Source organism: Phascolarctos cinereus, unplaced genomic scaffold, assembly GCF_003287225.1.
Source record: "Phascolarctos cinereus isolate Bilbo 61053 unplaced genomic scaffold, phaCin_HiC Scaffold_7;HRSCAF=346, whole genome shotgun sequence".
Taxonomy (NCBI): domain Eukaryota; kingdom Metazoa; phylum Chordata; class Mammalia; order Diprotodontia; family Phascolarctidae; genus Phascolarctos; species Phascolarctos cinereus.
Genome location: NW_027556180.1, coordinates 37,524,272 through 37,547,028, shown reverse-complemented (window position 1 = coordinate 37,547,028; position 22,757 = coordinate 37,524,272). Strand labels below are relative to the sequence as shown.

At 37.5% G+C, this 22,757-nt stretch overlaps 1 pseudogene; it reads right to left on the bottom strand.

The window, feature by feature from the left end:
- The window catches only part of LOC110203492 (elongation factor Ts, mitochondrial-like), a 156,214-nt pseudogene that overhangs the window by 51,050 nt on the left and 82,407 nt on the right, over positions 1-22,757 (bottom strand).

Sequence of the window (22,757 nt, the reverse complement as noted above, 5' to 3'; positions counted from 1 at the left end):
TTTGCAGATGTTTTCTTTATACTTGCATAACTTTCAATCGCTTTCCTTCAAGCTTCTAACTGGCATAGGGACAATGGTTTCAATGAAGACAAGTGCCTGAGGCATATTTGTTACTTGAAAACAAATTTCTTCACAGTAATAAACACTTGAAAATAGGGTGATTTATGCACAACTCCCTTCCCCTTCCCCCAACTAGAAATCTCAAATTGAAAGAAAATCTGGGGTTGTGTTTATTTCAATGATTATACAGTCTTCATTCCTGAGCATATGTGATTACCACAGCTGGAAAGCTGGAGCACCAACCAAGAATTAAATATGATGATTTCCCACTTCCCACAACAGGGGAGATGTCTCATAAAGGATCTGGTAGAATCATTTAGGGAATGGTCTTTATATTAGGATGCCAAGATTGGTGTTGACCTATGGGGATTCTGAAGTACGGACCTTTTTTTGTATTCTGCTAATCACAGGAATTTGGAGATCAAAATAGTCATGATAGAATTATAGGACCTCAAATTTGTTAGAGTCTTCAATAGCCATCTACATCAATTTGTTTCTGGGGGGAAAATATCCCTACTACATCATATTTAATAAGTAGTCAACAGACTTTGTCTGAGGAGGATCAATGAAAGAGAAACCAAGACAATGCATTCTCCTTTCAGATACTTCTATCTGTTAGGAAAATTTCTTTTTCTTTATATTAATCCTACATCATCTCTATAACATCTATCAATTGCTCTTGATTCTGGGCTCTCAGGCCAAATAGAACAAATTGACTCTTTCCCCTGACAGCAATTCAAATACTTGAAGATAACTTTCATGCCCCATCTCTCATAAGTCTTCTCTGACTATTCCTTCAACTGATCCACAGATGGCATGATCTTAAGAACTTTCCTCACACTGGTTGCCTTCCCTTGGACAGTCTCGAACCTATCAACATCCATCCTGAAGTGTGGTACCCAGTAAGGAGCATAATATTAAATATGTGGTTTCACTAAGGCAACAGGTTTGCTGTTTCCCAAGTCCTGACCACTGAGACAGCATGGAATAATGTATGGAGAATTCAACTGGGAGTCAGAAGATTAAGCTTGTACATTGGAGAGAACACTGCTTCACAGTCATAGGACCAGAGTTCAAATTTTCCCCCTGCTGTGAACTTGGACAAGTTACTTACCTGCTCTAACCTTCAGTTGTGTCATCTATAAAATAATGGGCTGGATTAGATGGCCTCTGAGGTCCCTTCCAGATCTCTAGTTATGATCTTCTTACGCTGCCTTTGATTCAGATTCCAGCTCTTCCATTTACTCCCTATGTGACCTTGGATAAGTCACTTCTTGTCTGGGTCTGTTTCCTCACCTGTGAACTGAAGGAGTTAGAAAAATTGGCCATAAAGATGCCTATACACTCCAAATCTATTTGTTGTGATTTTGCCTGGTTCGTTTATTTTAATAATTTGATTTTTCTCCCTTATCTTTTTAAAAAGGTTAACTAAAGGCTTATCTATTTGATGAGTTTGATTTTTTTCCCCAAAGAAGCAACTACAAATCTAAATGAGGTTAATAGGAACAATTATCTAGTCACCTAATTGTTGCTGTGTATAGAGCGATGGTCCTGGAGTCAGCAAGACCTGAATTCAAAGCTGGCTTCAGACCCTTACTAGATGTGTAATACTGTCAATGTCAATGTAATTTGCCTCAGTTTTCTCATATGTTGAATGGGGACAATAATAGAACCTCTCTCCCAGGGTTGTTGTGAGAATCAAATAAGATTCTATTTGTAAAGCACTTTGCAAACCTTAAAGGGTGAATAAACAAATATTGGCTCTTCTGAGGATCACATGACGTAATGCATACAAAGCACTTTGTGAATCTTAGAGCTTAGCTCGATGTGATGGGTGCCAGGCACTGTGTGTTGGTGTTATCTCATTCATGCAGCCTATGATTGGCTTTGCTTTCTTGGCTTCTATGGACTTATATTGAGCTTACAGTTGAGTAAAACCTACAAATCTTTTCACATGGGTATCTATTTATTATTTTTATATTTATTCTCCACAGACTTACATATTTACTCATTGGCTTTACCATCAGGATGCAAGTATTTGGAGAGGAGGGTTTGTTTCCTTCATTGTATTCATAACCCCATCTCCTTTCACAGTGGCTGGCACATAGTAGGTCCATTTGTTGATTGATTGATTATTAACCCTCAGTTTTCTCATCCTCAAAATGGGAACATTGGACTAGATGATGCCCAGGTCCTTTCCATCACTGTTTTGGGTCTAATCTCTAAAACGGTAAAATTAAACAAGATTATCCTTCAGATTCTTTCACTTTTACTATTCCAGGATTCTAAGAGTTTCATAATCCTGATCAAGGAGGGTTTCCTAAGTCAGACAAGCTTCAGAATCACACAAAATTGAGTGTTGCTTATTTTTCTTTTTTTCAAGGATAGGATTCTTGTGGGATTGTGCAATAAGGCATCTAATTAGTGTACAAAATAAGGCAGTAATCCCATCTATACCTGACTGGTGCCATTGCTCCTGGTTTTGTAAAGGAGCTCATCCTAATTATGGAAATTGCATTTAAAAACACTTCTACATGGGTCTTCTTAAAGACAAATTACTCTAAATGGGAGGCAAGAGGAATCAAAACTTGGTGGAATGAGCAAAGTTTAGACAAATGAGCCTTCCCTAAGGATTCCACAGATTCCTTTGAGAGGATCTCAGGGGAAAGCTTTCTTTGTTCAATTTTAATAGCAAAAAAATCCTTTTTTATAGATTCTTTTTTATAGTTTTCAAAATTAAAATGGACAAAAATATCTCAATGTTATCTATTTGATCAAATGGACATTTGATCAATGTTATCTTTGATCAAAATGTCAAAATGATTGATTGAAAAATTTTATTCTATTCCACACTGCTTTAGTTTCCTGAAGAAAATTAGCACATCTTGAGACTATTCACCTTGGACTATGAGAAAAGACAATTTGGACAAGTGGGTCATTAAGATTCAAAGTAAGACCAAATATATGAATAATTAGCATTTTTGCTTGCAATGATCAAAGTGTCTGGGGATCAACAGCTTGGATTGGATTTTTTCATTCAATAATTTTAATTTTCAACAACAAAAATCATCATCTAAGGCCTCTGTCTCTTCCAGACTTATCTTTTTAAAATTGTGCTTGTCCAGAAGAAAATAAAAAGATGAAATAATTTGTCAGTTTGGTGCTGCTAACTTTTTTTTTTAGTTTAAATTTGAAACTTCCAAGCTGTTTGGACTCACATTTAATAGATTTAATCAGTCAAGTGAGCTGCAAAAAAAATCAAGTCTATAAGTGCAAGATAGCAGAGATACGTTTAGAAAGCAAGTAATATGAAAAAAAAAACACAACAGTTTAAAATGGGCCCATATCATCCTGCCAACACCAGCACCAACTACTAAGTAAGTGTTACCTACAAACAAGTAATGCCAAGAGCATCAGGATAGCAGTGTCCCCAGACCACTGGTCCTGCTTTTAGCATGCCCCCTGCAAGGGGAGCTACCTTTCTGAAGATGGAACCTGGCAACTGGCTATGCAGGGGTGGCAGCCCCCACCTTCTTAGTAGTGACAACTATGGAAAACCAGGAAAATCATATTCACACCGCCAAAGTTCTTTGCAAAATCCAAAAAGCTCAACATCAAAAATAGATAGGGTTTTATTAATGGAATTGACATTAAAGAAATATACTGCCATCTATTTCGTTGGTGTACCCTAAGGATCACTGGGCCTTTCTATTGGATTTGCAACTGAAAACTCCTATGTGTTATTTACCACAGTAGAGAGTTATCATGCAATGTTTTGATTATCTGTTTCTAAATCTAGTGCTTAGAATGGTGCTGTGCATGTAAGATGTGTTCAATAATTTTTAATTCATTTTTCAGAAAAAAAAAATTGGAGTGCAAGCTTAATGTGATTCAACACTGTGATGTGGCAATGGCTAATTTGTACAGATTGGTTTGCTTGTTATCTCCCCCATTTGATTATGAGCTTCTTGAGGACATGGACAGTCTTTTACCTCTTTTCATATCCCCAGGGCTTAGCATAGTGTCTGGCTTAATAAAGACTTATTGTCTTACCGACTGAGAATCAGTGAGATTTTAGGTGGCCCTGATGGAAATACAGTGTCCAGAGAAAGGAAGATCATGATACCATAATTAATGTGCATATAGAGATTGACCCCCAAAGATCTCGAAAGCCTAGAAATTTGTGCTGAATCCAACAAGATAGAATCCAATAAGAATACAGAGGAATTGTCACGTGTATTTGAAATAATCATGTATATAACAGATTAGAAATATGGTAAGGTTGAGGTTGGTAGGATTGGAGGGGGGGTAGATGGGCTGAAAGCTAATTATGAGCCAACAATGTCATATGGCAGCTACACAAGCTAATATGATCTTGAGCATCATAAATGGAAACATGAGGTCCAAGATTAGGTACAGGATGCACCCTCCCCTACCAAGCCTAGAATATTCCCTCCTTACCTCTACTTTTGAAAACTCAAAGCCCCTTAAAGGCTCAGTTCTAGTTCCCCATCCATATGAGGAGTCTTTCCTGAACCTCCCCACCCCATTTTCCCCCTTGCCCAGTTGTTATGCTTTTCAACTCTCATGAAATTACTTCATCTTTTGTCTTTATTAGATCTATTAGTTCACTGATATAGGGAACCTCCATGAAGAAACTCCCTCTATCAATACAGGTTGGCCCTGCTTTGCGCTTTAGATTTAGAAAATTACCTGGAACCTTTGAGAAGCTGTCAGCCAGTCAATTTACTGACATTGTCATCATCATCATATGTTGTCATTTTTTTTTTCAGTCATGTTGGACTCTTTGGGACCCCATTTGGGGATTTCTTGGCAAAGATACTAGAGTGGTCTGCCACTTCCTTCTCCAGCTCATTTTACAGATGAGGAGACTGAGGCAAACAGGGTGAAGTGACCTGTACAGGGACACGCAGCCAGTATGTGTCTGAGGCTGGATTTGCACTCAGAAAGATGAGTTTTCCTGACTCTGGGGCACTCTATCCATTGCGCCACCTCACTACTCAGTACTTAAATCCCTCCACAATTTGTCCCCAAGAATACTTTCCCAGAGATTTCGTATTACACTGCTTCATGCACTCTGTGTTACAACAAACCTCGTTAGCCAGCCCTCCCCTGAATTCAACTTTTTCATCTCTCTTGTCTTGCTGCCTAAGCATTGGCCATGCCTTGTCTCGGAATTACAGCAACCTGTTCTCTATCTCCTAACTTCCTTGGAGACACAGCTCAGATGTTCCTCTGAAGCAAGACCTTTCTGGATCCCTCCAGAAGTTAGAACTGTCATGCATTTGATTATGTGTGTGCGTGTTGTATACTCTCAATGGACAATAAGCTCCTTGGATAGAGTGTTTGTTTCCTTTAGTCTTTGGTGTTTGTGTCTTTAGTGCCTAGCATATTGGAGGCATTTAGCAAGTGTCTGATTTTCTTAAAGCACAGTAGGCTTGGAGGACAGAATGAGGATAAAGGAGTAGATTTCAAGGGGAGGGAGAATTGGCCTAATTCTTTTGTCACTGAAGAGCTTCCTACAGAGCTTATGTCTCCACTTGCTGAAATTATTTATGAATTTGTGAGCAATTTACTGAGAGATGAATGACCTTTGAAGTACCTTCTGGTTCTCAGATTCTAGTGTATGAACTTTATGCTTAGAATGGAGTCTAAGAAGAGGAAGCTAAGTACAGCTGCATCAAATGTTATTTCAATAAGTGTTTGTTGAATAAATGGCTGGATCTTTTCCATACTTAGGAAATTATAGAACATATAGTGATAATATAATGACAAAATGCTAGCTCATGATGATGGGGAATTCTTTTCTTTTTCCTTTTTAGATATCCAAGTAAAACACTTTTCAGTGGTAAGCCATCATCTATCTAAGGCATGTGAACTCATATTACTGTTTTTAAGTACAGTTATGTACATCCATAAGTATGAGATTTTCTATCCAATTTTTGTGAATTTGCTTGAATAACTAAAATATACTACGGAGATTTTCTTGGCACAATGGCCTTCATTCAGATGCTAGTATCCACCCCTGTGAGAAAAGAATATGAACTCACTAAATTATTTGGAAGGGATGACAATAGCATACCTTTTGTAACTGTGTTCAAATACTTCTATCACATTCAAATCGTGTTTTAACAAGATCAGGACAAAAACAGGAAAATGTTCCCTTAGAAGACTAGCAGTAAACTAAAATCTAATTTTTATTCCTTATGGTCAAAATATCTACATATGAAAGCTATAACTGAATTGCATTATCCGCTAATACAATTGTCAATAACATTTAGAATTCCATGAAAAAGAATTCCTGACCATAATTGGAATCTACTTTCCAAGATCAATTCTAGTGAAATACTAAACATTCATTTGGATAAAGTATTGCTCATGGTATCCCGTGAAACAAATAAAAAATAATTGATGACCACCAGTCTTCACTAGTCCCTTTCCCCTTTTGTAGTATCAGGGAAGGGAGTGGAAGGAAAAGAATAGGTATTTATTAAGCTCCTACTACATACCAGGATATGCTAAATGCTTTGCAAATATTATCTCCTCTGACCCTCATAACAATAGACAGTGCTATTATTATCCTCACTTGATAGTTGAGGAAACTGAGGCAGAGACAGGTTAAATGACTTGCCCAGGGTCACACAGCTAGTAAACATCAAGTGTCTGAGGCCAGATTTGAACTCAGATCCTCTTGACTCCAAGGCTGGAGCTCTATCCACCACGCCACCCAGCTGCCCCTTCTCAGGTATTCTTTACCACAGGCCTAGCACTTACTATGCCACCAGGAACAAAAAAAGGGGATAAAGGGTCTTCTAAAATCACATTATTTTTGGACCTAGCTATTGGCATTCGAAATGTGACATTTTTGGCCAATGAACTGTAAGTGGACATGCTATAAAAAACTTAATGAATGAATAAGCACTTATTAAGCTCTTACTGTTTGCTCAGTAAACACAATTGGAAGCCAGAAAGTAGTTCATAAATGGGAGTTTGGCTTCCAGGTTCCTTTGGTGAGACAAAAATAAAGGAATTGCATTTGATTTTATCACGTGTTCAAAGGTGAGAAGAAACAGAATTAAATAGAGAAGGGGGGCAGGAGACAAGTATTTATTTAGCACCTACTATGTGCTAAGCACTTTACAAATATTATCTCATTTGATTCTGGCAATGACCCTGGAAGGCAGGTACTTTTATTTCCCCATTTTACAACTGAGGAAACTGAGACCCACAGATGCCTAGGGTCACCCAGCTAGTGTCCGAGGCTGAATTTGAACTCCAGGCCCAACATTCTATCTATTGCAGTGCTTAGTTACTTGAAGGGACTAGTAGATAAGGAGAGGTTGAAATTTCAAGAAAGAGGAGATAATTGAGGATGTTTCAAAAGGATCTTGAAAGGCTGAATCTAATTAAATCTAAGCAGATGAAATTCCATAGAGGTAAACCTAAAGTTTTGTTCTTGGGTTGAAAAAAAAAATCAACTTCTTAAGTAAAATGCATGGTTAGACAGCAGTTGTTTTAGGAATATCTAGAGGTTGGAGGGTTAGTGGACTTCATATGAATGTATGCTCAATATGTAGCAGACATGATATGGAAGCCCAAAAATCTAATCTGATCTTGGGTTACATGAAGTGAGGCCTAACTCTAGGAATAGGAAGTTTATGCTCCCATTGTACTCTGCCGTCATCAGATCTCATGAGATTCTTGTCTTCAGAGCAGGACGCAAAGGTAGGAAAAGGATATTAATAAGCTGGGGGACATTGATAAGAAGAGGAGTATCAGGACCTTGAGTCTATATCATGTGAATGTTAATTGAAAACAAAGACAAACATTTAGCCGGAAGAGGGTCAGGGGGTGATGCGTGGCCAGTACCAGTAGCATCTATCTCTGAGGAATAAAAGGTCAGGAGAAAGAAGAGAACATTTCAGCTTTGAGCTTAAACTTGGAGACTGTTAATTCTAAACAATTCCAATTTAATCTTTAGATCTGTGTACGACTATGTATTGTTCTACAATGTTTTCCTCCAAAATGCGCACAAATTAAGACTGAAGTACAATAGAAAAAGAGGATGGTCTTCACTGCTGGAGGCACTCACCTTTGAATGTCATGAGTTAAATGGCAAATTTGGGAGTAAAAGCTGTCTTCGGATGCTAACAGCTCCTGGGAAGTTCCCAGATGTGCCGCCGATGTGAACAACGTAGGCTTCAGACATACATAATCAGGGAGTCGACATGCAATGAGATTGCCAAGGCAACATTCTGCATGTGAATATTAGTGGTTGCTTAAAACTAATATTGTTATGTAAGGACTTGGGTAGGTGGACAAATGAGGACAAAATTAAAGGCTTACAATTTCAAGAAAGAAAAACTTGTTTGGATTCTGTGATTGGGGATGAGTGTTTAATTGCATCTTGCTTCATATGATTAATGCTTAAGTATATAATTTCATATCTAAGATTTATGAGTAGAATGTGAGGACACCAGGTTAACTTATTAAAATCAACATGTCATTTTGCCTCAGTGATGAAAAAAAAAACATTCTCAAGACAAGGTGCTCAAATCTGGGAGTTTTTGCAACTCTGGTTGATAAGTCTCAATCCTACTGTGTTTATTGGGAACAAAATTCCAGTGATCTGCCATGTGGTGCAGGTAGACATTGTCACGGCCAAAGAATTCATTATCTCTTGGCCAACCTGCTAATGCAGAGCTGCTTAATACTTATATAGGCTGATCTTGAACAGGGGTCAGTCTATCTCTACTGCTGTGTTAAAGACTTCCAGGCATGATCGAATCTGTCCAAAGCCTGGGTTGTGCTAGCATAGCCTTTGAGAAACCTTCACAATCTGATTCCACCCCATCTTTCTAGGCAAATTAAACATTACTCAATCAATCAACAAGCCTTTTTATTAAGCATACACTAAGTGCCAGTCCCCATAATCCCTAGTCTCAAGGAGTTTACATTCTAATGGAGGAGATGTATAATCATAAAAATACATATAAAATGCATTCTCAAAATACGTAAAAATATGTTGGGGTATGGCACTAGGAATTCGGGGCATTGTATGAGCTTTGAAGAAACTGGAACTTCTAAAATTTGGAGGTGAGGAGAGAGTGCAATCTAGGATATTTAATACAAAGGCATAGAGATAAGGGATGGAGTGTTACCTGTTTGAACAGAAAGAAGGTTGGGGTTTTTTTTTTGTAACAACCAGTCAAATTAGCCTTCTCTCACCCTCTCTTCCTCCCTCCCTCCTCCCTCTCTCTTTCTGCTTCTCTGTCTCTGTCTCTTTCTCTGTCTCTCTGACTCTCTCTCTCTCTCACACACATACATATCTTTCTATGTGTGTGTGTACATACATACATACATACATACATACGTACACACACACCATTCAATATTCTCTCTGTGTGCCTTTATATAGGCTGAACCCCATGCCTGGAATTGTGGGGTTTTTTTCACTGTGGGTAGTATTTGAGAAGTAGAAACTTAGAAATACTACCACTGTTCATGCAAAATGTAGGATTGTGGATACGTTCAGTCTTAACAGCCAGAGAGATGTTCTGGATGGAATCTCCAGTGGAGGTGAAAAGTAGAATTTCAAGATGTATCTGAATCTCATCTCTGGTTATTACAGCTTTAGGATTTGGGGCATTAATATGAAAATAAGTAGTTAATGTCTCTCCTGTGTAATTAATGACTCTATAATAAAGAAAGAGAAATACTCTTGGTTTTAAAATATGCAGACTTCAGGACAACATGGAAACCTATAATTTGACTAGTGCTTCTCATGACTAGTATGCTATATTTGTGTGAGATGTCAAGGATCCTGCTTTATAGGTAGATTGTCAGCTCCCCCAGGGTAGGTACCACGGAATCGTTAATATCTGTATTGCCCTCCCTGCCTAAGGAAGTGATCTGCACACAGTAGATGCTTAAAATATTTGCTAATTCAACTTGGCTCACCCAGGCCATAATATGCCAAGCTTACATGTGGAAATGGCTTTCATGGAGAGAAGAACTGAATTAATCTGATTTGGATTCTAAGAAAGAAGAACAAATACAAATAATGACAATAAACAAAGCCTATAACATCCTCAGTTATGATTTCCCAACTCCATTGACTCATCTTTTAGTACAGCCCTAGACTCCAATATTATCTTTAAAAATAATTTAATTAAATGTTTTATTGCAAATATAACATTAACCATGAATACAGACCATGAAATTTGCTTAGTAACTATTTACATTTAAACTACTTAATTTCAATGTTTTGTGGAGAAAAATAGTAGATAGAAGGCTAGTCTTGGAGTTAGGAATACCTGGTTTCATCTTCTGCCTTTGATACAGACTGGCTGCCCAGCTAGTCAAGTTATTTAACTCTCAGATGATAAAATACAGAGAAGTTGAAGATTTTCAGTGAAATCTATAACTTTACATTTAAAAAAGTATCATGACATTTTTCCAGTTTTTCCAAATTCCCAACAGGAGACCATGCATTCTCATCCTCTTTCTCTTGTGGTATTGATGGTGGTGTTAATGTGTACTCCATTTTTCTGATTCTATTTTTCTACTCTGCATTATTTCATAAAGTTTTTTCCCATATTTTCCTGTATTCCTCATATTTATCCATTTTAATAGTATTTACAATATTCCATTGCAGTATCCCCATTTAAGTAAGCACTCCCTATACTGATGTACACAGGTCATTTTCCTTTTTTTTCTTTTTGCAACCATATTCAATTCCATCATCATCTTTTATTTTCAGACCTGAGAGCAGCTGCTTTTCAAGTGTCCATACCAGTGAATATCTTAAATTTATTCCAAATCAAAGGAAGTAGAGGTAAGAAAAAATTTTCCTTCATTATTATTGATGTGGAAATTCTCCCTCCTCTGTGCTCCCTGAGCAGAATATTGTGTGCATGGAATATAATAGGGAATAGTTGGCATGGAACAGAAACCAAATACTCCACAGAGGTTTGCATTAACTTGACTCAAATTGCTATCAAAGAAACCAGTTCTAATTGCTGTTCTTCATCAAAATAATTTATTTTTATAAACGTAAGCTTTTAGAGGCTGCATTAATGAGATCCAAATCAATCTAATGAGAAGTCCAGGAAGCAATTAAAGTTCAGTACAGCTAGTATGCAAGAGAATCGTTGATGAAATAAAAGTTTTCTCTATAGGAGACAAAAATCAGTTCAAATGGTGGGAGAGCCCAATATACTGACAAGCATCCTCTGGTGGAAATATGGAGGGATAAAAATAAATTGTAGAACTATTCAGCTGTATCCCCATTTCATCCGTTCTGGCTCAGGAGCAAAAACAATGCCTTATCCTTTAAACATACATACACGTGTGTGTGTGTGTGTGTGTGTGTGTGTGTGTGTGTGTGTGTGTGTGTTCAAAACAGAACAGAATGTCAGTGTTGGGAAGGATTGAAGTTGACATCCTATATACCATGTTACATAATCATCTTTTATCCTCATAACCATTCTGTGAGGTGAATAAATAATACAAGACATTGTTATCCCCATTTTATAGATTAGGAGACTAAGGCAAAGAGTAGTTAGATGAATTGCTCAAAGTCACACAGCTAGTAAATGGCAGCACTGGAATTAAGTTTACGATTCCAATATCGATGCCATGACAGTGAGATATTTTCTGTTGGGATTTCTAGATGTCAGCAATGAATTCAATTGAATGAGAATCACAATATTTCAGATTTGGAAGGTACCTCAATGGCTATCTAGTCTAACACATATTTGCAAAGATATCCCTACTTCAATATAACAACAGAAATGTTCATCTAGCCTCTGCTTGAATTCCCTAAATAATTGTAAACCTAACACTTGCTAGAGAAGCCCATTCCACTTATGGATAACTATGATAATTGGGAAATTTTTCCTGATTCTAAACCCAAATTTGTTTTGCCCATGGTCCAGGGTTCCCCAATGATTTTGAGTTCACACAGACTTGGATCTTATCTTGGAGGCCGATCTCCAAGGGATCCATTTATCACTTTGGTCTTTTGTCCCTACTCTGGTGAAAATCTACTAAAGAAATTTGAGGTATCCAGGTTTCTTCACATGTAGGTAACAGTGTCCCCTAACTCCTACACAGCCATTTGATAAGCAATACGGATGTTTGGTATGGGGCAACATTTATTTTACTGACCTCAGAAAATACATTGGATGCAAAGGCTTCATAGTAACTCATGAAAAAATTTAGGAACAGAAAGCATAGCCCTTTGAATCATTAGATTCCTCATGGGAAGGTAAAGACGTTTTGGGGACTGACAAACAAATATTGTATATTCCCTTAGAACTCTCACCATCAAAACAATTCAGAGGAAATATAAGGCAGGGTTGAAAAGTTCTAGGTCTCCTGGACCCTCGTGTCATGTCTTTAACTCCTAAGCTTCAAGCTGATCTGCAAACAGTTCTCTTTTTCTTCTATAAGAAGCAGACTATTAAGGAAACCTTAGCCCTACTCCACCCCCCCCACACACACACACCTTTAGAAGCCTAGTGTTTGAACCTCAAATTCAAGAAATCTCAAATTTTGGAACTCAGGACTTCCCATGAGGTAACCCCCAACTCTGGAAATATCCATTCAAATTTCTAGTCTCAGAACCATTACCAGAAATGGAAAAAAAAAGATATCCGCTGATTGAAGGTCCAGGAATTCCCCTCTCAGGACAGCTGAGTGATTAAAGGCTATTCACCATGTGCTTCTCCTTCAATTAATCATTTTCTGTTCCTGAGAGAAGAAAAGGGGTAGGGTGGGAGAGACAGGAAAAGAAAAAAGGAAAGTGGACAATCCTTTTCACAGCTTCCTCTTATAGACCACAGATGGAATGTTGCCTCCAGTAGGAGTCAGTGAATAATTAAAGACCCATAGTGACTGTAAATAGACTGAAAAAATGTTAACTATAAGGAATAATGAAAAATTGAAAATTGAATGTCATCAATGGAAAGCATAAGCCAAAAAAGATGAGAAAAGGTGATAGCCCATAGAGGGACAACCTGTAGGTCTCATTGGTGTCCCAGGAGAAAGTGAGGACTATCCCTAGCAGTTTCAGTGAAATTCTTGGCATGATTTATGGGATGACATAGATTTGTAGGATAGACAGGCATATATAGGTTGCAATCTGTGTCATTGCAGGGAATACCCAAATCAATGAGATCTCAGATCCATTGGGGTTGTTGGGGTATGCATATATTGAAATATTTATATAACATTTTAAGAATTGCAAAACACTTTCTCATATTACCTCATTTTATCCTCACAGCAACAATATGAAGTAGATGCTATTATTTTCCCTATTTTACAGATGAGGAAACTGAGGTGAACAGAGATTAAGTGACTTGCCCAGGGTCACATAGCTAGTAACTGTCTGAGGCTGAATTTGAACTTGTCTTCCTAACTCCAAGGCCCATACTGAGCCAATGGCAGTGCTTGGGTAGGCATGTAACTACATGGCCCCCTTATTAGAACTTCTCAACTTGCCAGGATTTCATCATCCTGAGTTGCAAACCACTGATTTTGTCCATCCACATTCATTTCACAGCTAAGGGAACTGATGCCCTAATAGGTGAATTGACTTGTCTGAAAGCTGACCCTGAGCTTTATATTAGCAAGGTAAGACTTTTCCTTAGAACAGTTGCTTTTCTAAAGGGAGATAATTTCTTTCTCAGACACTCTGCTCAAGCCTCATACTCAGAGTGAGGCTTTGTGTGTGGCTCCAAGCTGCTTCCTCAGATCAGATCACACCAGACATTAATGGGATCCCAAATTTTCTTTTTTATTTAATACTTTGCCCCAAACCTGTCCTAGCAGAGTGTCTTTACCCAGGCAAAGTCACAGTTGATACAATGGCCATTTACTCTCTTCCTTCTCTGTAGCTGCTTTTCCATTTCCAATCTAAACCTTTAGGCTTCCTCTGGTTAACTGGACTTAATTCACGAAGAATCCTACTGATTTTGTGGGACTTTCAACTACCGCTAACTTTCAACATCTAGGAAACAACATGAGCATGACTATGGCCCTTCTGTGCTCTCTCTTTCCTATGTGAACTAGTGGGGGCTGGCAGGTATTTGTCTGATAATCAAAAAATTCAATTGAGCATATATAAATACATATATATACATACGAATATGCACATATGTAACGTACACATGCATACACATATGTAGCTGCACTGATATACTTGTAAAACACACATGTACATACATATATACACATATCTATTAACATAGAGGCAAATATATGTATACAGATACACAATATATAGATGTACATAAATCCTCATGTGTATATAAATATGCGATGTCAATTTACCATGTATATTGTGTGCATTGTATATGCTATGTATATTGTAAATGTATGTGTGTACATCTTTTTCAAGTGTAGACAGTTTAAAAAAAGAACCCAGTAAATCTAAGCCTGATTTGTTGTCTTTGCTAATTTCTGAGTTCTTGTGAGTTGATTTAAGATGACTCTCACACACCCCACATCCATACACAAATATTGTCCATTGTGTCTCATAGTCTCCTGGAATGCCATTTGAGGAACCAAACCTATCTTCAATCTAAGATGAAGAAGAGTAGCATATAGTAGGACTCTTTCCCACATATATGTAAGTAAAACGAGTCCTCTTTAGCAACCATTACATAATGCAAAATATGGACTATTATGTTTACCCAAGCTATTTCTTATTGGCCTTGTTTTTCTGTTTCTTTTTTTTTTTAATGAAATAGCTATTCATCATGATCTAAGCATGGAAAATGCTAATATATCCTTATTACAGTTACCAGTATATAAATTATATATGAATGAAATCCAAGATTTGCTGCTCTTTTATTAGACCTGCAACTCATTTTCGTATTACTCTGGCAGGAACATCCAATAAATAAAGCATGAGTAGCAACTTCTTTCATTTAATTAAGTCCCTACATTGTAGCCCAAGAGCAGGGGCCAGACTAGCCCCCCCAAGTTCATTGCTATCAGCACCTAATTATGCAGTTATTTTTCAAAAAAAAAAAGGTTTTAAAAGTGGGTTTTAATGAAATGTCTTCTCCTAACCCACCCTCACCCCATTGTTCTTTGGAATATTTAATTCCTCACATTTAAACTTAACCTGTCTACCATTAAGTGGATAATGGAGGCTAAGGCTTTTCTTCATTTAGAATGTAAAATACCTATTATTAAACAAAGAATAAAACCAGCCCAAAGCAATATACCCCTAAATCAAACAATTAACAATATGCCCCATGTGGAAATATTCTTCAGTAAATGAATAAAAGTTGAATAATTTATCCCTTCCCTATCACATAAAAACAGAGAAGACCATCCAGTTAAAGATGGAAGTATCCTCAGCAGTCCTCTACTCCCAACTTCTTCAAGTTATAGATAAGGAAACTGAATTCCAAACATATAGGTATCAAGTTTTAGGGCTGGGATTCAGATTGATCTCATCTTACTGCAAATACACTACTATTTCCTTTGAACAGAGTCAAAGTAGGCACTTTCTTAGTATATTACTTCCTTTTTGGAAGAATATGAGCTATCAGATAAAGTAAGAAAAACATATCAGAGATGTCCTTTTTGGTTTCCAGCTTGAAAAGAAGGATTAGAAATTCCTAACACAGAATAGAATTTTAGACCTGGAAAGAATAATATTTGTGGTATATTGAAAACCATGCTGGACTTGAAATCTGAGGACCTAGGTTCAAATCTCAACTCTGTTACTTGCTAACCATTGACCTTGGGAAAGTCATTTTATTTTTGTTGGGCCTCAGTTTGCACATCTATAAAATGAGAAGGTTGTACTAGCTACTCTCAAAGAGTTTTTTCTACCTCCAAATCTATGACTCTGTGATCTTTGAGAAGGGACCTCTGAGGCCATATAGTTTAAGTGTTCTATAACATTGTGTTCTATGACATTCCTGATAATTGGGTCTTTGTCTGAAGACATCCACATGGGGGAGGGGACCCACTACTTCCTACCCCCCAGGCAGCCCATTCCACTTTAAAGTCACTCTAACTATTAAGAAGTGTTTCTTTACATTCAGCCAATGTGAGCAAGGGGAAATTATACCTCTTTTTTATCCTTTGTTTTACAGAGAGAAAATTGAGGGTTAGAGAAGTGAAATAATTTGCCCGATGTCACAAAGCAAATTAACGACAGAAGCCAGGTCTCCAGATTCCGAGGCCAGTATACTTTTGCTCTATGCTGGTGCCATTCTTTGCAACTTTGTGTTTATTAATCTCTGTTCTGAATATGCAGGTGCCAGTGGCCATGTTATGCAGAAGATGGCATTCCATGGTGGCCTCTCTCTCATAATAAATGTTGATTATCTCGGTCAGTAGAGGGGAACACTGGCCGAAGTTAATAGAAAGCATCTCATGATAAGAAGGTGACTGTAAATTTAGACACCGCATAATGGTACATTGATTGTTCAATTTCAGTGATTAATTTTAGCTCTTTAGTTACTGCTCCAGCCCCCTCAATTAACTTATTTCAGGTATTCTCTCTGTCCACCCATTTATAGAGTTGGAATCATAAGTAATGAAGGTTGATTAGCCTATAAAGCTAAATTAGCTCAAAGCAAGTGGAGAGTCTACAGTGATTAATTCCAATGTTGATCCTAAAAGTCAATCCTCTCTGAGAAATGATGGCTGAAAAGGGAGGGGTGGTTTTGGGGAGGGCTAAGGTTTGAAGCCAAAGAGCTGCAGACCACAGCTGACACCAAGCCCTGTGGGAATTAGAAAATCAGTATCTGTTGGATGGAAGACTGAAGATCCTAGTGGATTAGGGATTTGAATAAGATGTGTCATCTCATTATTACTTCTGCTACTCATGCTGCTTTGTAAGAGAACCACCATAGCTATGAAGCTTTCTTCACTAGTCCCCAATTTCAAATATTGATTGTTTTCTCCATAGACCAGAGGTTCCTAAACTTTTCTGAGTCTTAACCCTTTGGCAATCTGATGAAGCCTCTGAACTCAGAATAATGTTTTTTTAATTCATAAAACACAGTGTTACGAAAGAAAATAATTATATTGAAATGAAGATATAAGATTTTTCATCGTCCAAGTATATCAATCCCTTGAAATCTATGCATAGATCTCTTATGGTTCTGTGGATCCAGGCTGAGAACCCCTGAAATAGACCAAATAACGAAAAATATTTTTAATAAAATGAGATATTCTGATTTTTAATATGGAGAATATTTTCATGGCAGCAGTCAGGGCTAGAAGGATAGAGGTGAGAGATCTTTTCCCCAGAACTCACTCATTCCATCCAAAAGGATATAGTGAGCCATTAGTTGAAAAATATCTTTACAAAATGTGGTGCACACGTGTTGTGTTACTGCTATAAGAAGCAAAGAATGTAATGAATAAAGGGGGTTTGCTCTAGTTTTCATGCCTAACTTGTCTGCTTTTTGCTACCATTGACTTTTCAACTGTTTCAACATGCAGGAAATAAAGCTAGCCTTTGGAAATTTTTAATTTTTTTTAAATTTATGTAATAAAACAAGCATTTCCATAACATAGTACAATAAAAAATAAGATTGTACATGAAACTGCAAATCTACTATGCACAACTTGCTATTTCTTTTAAATATACATCAAAATCATCATGTAAATTTCTTTTTTTCCTTCCCTCCCCCCTCACTTTAGAGATGGCCATCATTAGACACAAATGTATAATGTGTGTATATGTGTTTGTGTGTATATAACATTATTATATACATACTTCTATTTATCAGTTCTTTCTCTGGATGCAAATAGTATCTTTCTTCATATGTTCTTTATAGTTAATTTGGGTATTTATAATAGACAAAACAATTGTTTTGCTCAAAGCTGTTCTTAAAACAATATTGCTATTACTATATATATAATATTGTCTTGGTTCTGCTCATTTCACTCTTTATTATTTCATGCAAGTCTTTCTAAATTTTTCTGAAATCATTAAACATCATTTCTTATAGTACAGTAAACTTTGTCTGGGATCATAATTGCTACCCCTGCCTTTTTTTGCAACCGCTGGAGCACAATAAATTCCATTCTAACTCTGTGCATGTCTCTCATTTTAAAATGTGTTTCTTGTAAAAACATATTGTTGGATTCTGATTTTTAATCCATTCTGCTACCCATTTCCACTTTATGGGTGAGTTCATTCCATTCAGATTCAAAGTTGTAACTGATATTTGTGAATTTCCCTCCATCTTATTTTTTACTCACTATTTTCCTTCTCAGACTCTCTTTTCACCCTATCCCTGTTAACTTATTTTCTCCCCTTACCCTCTTATTCCTTATTGTATTCTCCCCTCTGTAAGCCCCTCCCTTATCTGTTTACCCCACCCTCCTAATCTTAATCAAAATACCTTTCTAAAAGTCCCTCAATCATCCTATCCCCCAGTTTTGTCACCTGTCTAGAAGTTCAGAAGACATCTAAACCTCTTCGGATACATACATTGTTTCCTCTTCAACCCAGATGAGAGTATGGTTCTAACAGTATTAGCCTTCCACCCCCAACCTGCTTCCTCTGTATTAATTTTTCCTTTTATGCCCTGTTTTTATGAGATAATTTCTCCTTTTAACCTTTTCCTACCCAGTTTTGCTTTTTGGAATCACCTCATCATACACAACGCTGCCCCAACCTTTCTTTTAAACTGCCTTACTAATGATAAGAGTTTTAAGAATACAATTAACAATAACTCAGAATTACTAATATTAATCACCTTTTCATATATCATAAGTAAACAGTGTGACACAATAACTCAGAATTACTAATATTAATCACCTTTTCATATATCATAAGTAAACAGTGTGACCTTAATCAGTGCCTCATAATTAGTCTTTAATGATTTCCTTATATTTCTTCTGGATCCTTTATACCAAGTTTTCGAATGAGTTCTGGTCTTTTTGTTACAAATACCTGAAAGTCTTTCAGTTCATCAAATGTCCATTTTTTTCATTCAGGATTTTATGACTTGTCCAGGTTCACCCAAGCAATAAACACCAGAGACAGGATTTGAATCCAGGTTCTCTGACTTCAGAAGACTTTTTCTTGCACATTGTATTTCCTTGTGGGATTGAGATAAAAAGAGCTGGAATACAGTCTCCCCAGCCCCACCCTCCACCATGCTGGAGGTCTGTTAACAAGGGGGTTGGAAAAGATCACATCTATGATTCCAGGTCTTGTTGAGGCCCTGGGGTCTGAGTAAACATTTGTCTATGAAATTATAATCAGGACAACAGGGAAAACCTTCTCAAGTGGTTTTAGGGGTGCAAGCAAAGCAGAACAATAATTCAGTTCTCTTATGCTTATCTCAAGATATTATAACATGAAATGAGGACAATTAATGGATTAACATTTACACAGGACCTTTATATACTTCATGAGTCTAGTATTTTGTATTCTGAAGGATCTTTCATTCATGGGATAAGGCAGAAGGAATTTGTCTGGAGCTAGATAAAATAGGTTCTAACTCATGTGAATGTGAACTATTTGGACAAGAAGCTAAAAGGCCCTCTGAAGCCATATGCTGCCATAGCACTGACTTGGTGGGGTTCATTAGGAAGACTGGTTCTGAAATCAAAGGGTTTAGATCACAGCTCTGCCTCCAACTACCTCTGTATTCAGTCATTTCAGTCATGTCTGACTCTTCGTAACCCCATTTGAGGTTTTCTTGGCAGAGATACTGGAGTGATTTGCCATTTCCTTCTCCAGCTCATTTTACAGATGAAGAAACTGAAGCAAACAGGGTTAAGTGACTTGTCAAGGGTCACACAGCTAGTAAATTTCTGAGGCCAGATTTGAACTCAGGAAGATGAGTCTTCCTGACTCAAGGCCCAGTACTCTATCCACTGAATCACAGCTGCCTCACTACCCTACGGCGTTGAACAAATCAATAAATCTCCTTGGATCTCAGCTCTAATTTCTGTAGAATTAGATTACCTAATTCTTTGAGGTCCTCCAAGGCCTCCGAGGTCCCTTTCACCTCTAGGTCTGTTATCCTATGAACTTTCAAGAAGAAAGAAAGTGTGTCACAATGGAGAGAGCCTTCGATTTGGAATCAGAGGAACTGAGTTCTAGTTCTGGCTCTACCTTTGCCACCATGGTCATATCTTTTCACCTTTTGGGATATCAATTTCCCTATCTGTGAAGTTCAGGGGGTTAGACTTGAGAACATCTGAGGTCCCTTCTACCTTTAAAACTCTTTTTCTCTTACTTTCCCTACATTGGTGATGAATGAGCTACAGACTAATAAATGATACTGGTTCTTATAGCTTCTATTAGCATACAGGATATCATCTAAATAAGTAGACAGATTCATAACCATTAATGATCACAGAGGAGACCTTAGGAACAGAGAAGCATGACATTATTTTTTATCAGCCCTATAACCAAGCACTCTAGAATTCTGCCAACAACAAAGCCTTTGAGGATGAGCCACATAAGGACCTTATTTTCTCCCCTGATGCCAAAGCTTAAGGGTCAGGGTAGTTCAGCTTTTGTGGAAGCTGGGAAGCAGAGTGGGGGTGTCTGTCATTTATAATTTAGTTTAGGGTCCCTTTGAATCCATATGTGTCTCCTTCTGTTCAGGAATCTTTATTTCCTGGCCTAGAAATGCCATCTCTGCAGATAGCCAAGCAATCCTCTTTAGGATACAGCCATTAGTTTTCCAACGCAGTTGTTTTCTTTTCTTTCTGCTTTTGTTCCCTGTCATTGTTCTCTATTCTTTGCTGCTTTCATTGACTAAAGCATAGTCGGGCAAAACTTAAAATGACCTAAGGCAAACATAGTTATGTAAAGAAATCGCTATTTGAGAATCATTGTGGTGGCACTGGAAATTTTGCCAGCTTCAAAGTTCTTATCAAAATGTTATTGAACATTTCAGGCTAAAATCTTTATTCAATTTACCTCTAATCCTTACACTGTAAAATACGCTTAGGGGCATTTATTTTTTATTGTAATCACCATTCATCTTCTCCTTGAGGTACGGAGTCAGCCCAAAAGCATCATTGATAAATTGCACATGGGGTAGGTGGGTTAGACTGGGAACAGCAGTGGTTTCAAGCTACTTAGCACTCACTGTCATACTTCTATCATCAATGAATAAATATTCATTAATAATTGTAAAACACGGCATGGTATATGACCCATAGTGAGCGTTACATAAGTATTTGGTACTGTCATCATTATCATTATTATGTCTCCAATATCAGTAGCTGGATGGCATACCAGGCCTGGATTCAGAGTCATCTTCCTGAGTTCAAATCCAGTCTCATATACGTACTAGCTATATGGCCCTGGCTAGTCACTTAAATCTGTTTGCTTCAATTTCCTCATCTGTAAATGAACTGAATAAAGAATTGGCAAACCACTCCAAGAAAACCCTAGATGGGTCATGAAAGATTGGACGTGACAAAAAAAAAAAAGTATTAGGTGCTTTGATAAGTGCCAATGAAACAAAAGACAGAAATGAAGCATGTATTTGCCCTCAAAGAGCATGCATTCTATTGGGAGAAACTATATATAATAAACACATATATGTATAGATTTACATGTGTGTTTTTATATTACATAGAAACATACATACATATGTAAATGAAAGCGGTAAACAAAATAAATATACAAATATGAAGGATTTTTTTAGATAGGATAGAAACCAGCAGCCAGAAAGGATCAGCAAAGGCCTCATATAGAAGCTGATGCTTGAACTGAGCTTTAGCGGAAGCTCAAGATTCTAGGAGGCAGAAGGAAGGAAGGGAGAGAGCAGAAAACGTGGCATTTGACCCTAGAGGCAATCAGTTTTTACTGGAGCTTCTTGAGTAATGGAGTGCAATGACCAGGCCTGTGCTTTAGGGAAATCACTTTGATGATTGTGTAGAAGATGGATCGGAAGAGAGAGAAGACTTGGGACAAGGAGGCTATTTAAGAGGCTATTGCAGTAGTCCTGGTGAGAGGTGAAAGGGTCTGAACAAGGACGCTGTCTATGTGAGTAGAGAGAAAAGTAAAGATGTGAGAAATACTGTGGACATAGAATTTATAAGACTTATGGGAGTGAAGGAGAGCAAGGCATCAGGGCTGACTGTAAGAATCTTACCCTCATAGCCTGCCAACCCCTTCGAGCATCTCTATTGTTAGAGCATGTGTTCTAAACCTGGACTCACAAAGGGTCTGTGGATAGATTTCAGGGGCTCCATGAACTTGGATGTGAAAAATATTTTATAACTGCATTTTAATGTAGTTGATTTCCTTAGTAATCTTATATGGTTTGTTTTATACTTAAAAATTATTCTCAGAAGTGGTCAAAAGACTTCACCAGATTCCCTAAGGGGCTGATGACACACAAAAAGTAGAGAACATCAGTGCTAGAGAGTCTATGGGAAGAAAGGAAAGATAATGTTTAGATAATTAAAGACAATGAATAGAAAATTGTGACCAATGATTCAGGATGATGGTGGTAACAGCAATGGCTACTGAAAGGGAAAACAGCATGGGAGATGGTGACCTCACTGGATCTGGGGTGAGACACTTAGCTTTGAACAATGGATGTGTGACCTTTAGCTGCATGACCCTGAACAAGTCATGCCATGTATCCGAGCCTCAGTTTCTTCAAGTGAAAAATTGAGATAATACACCCTACTAATTGGTCAAGAAT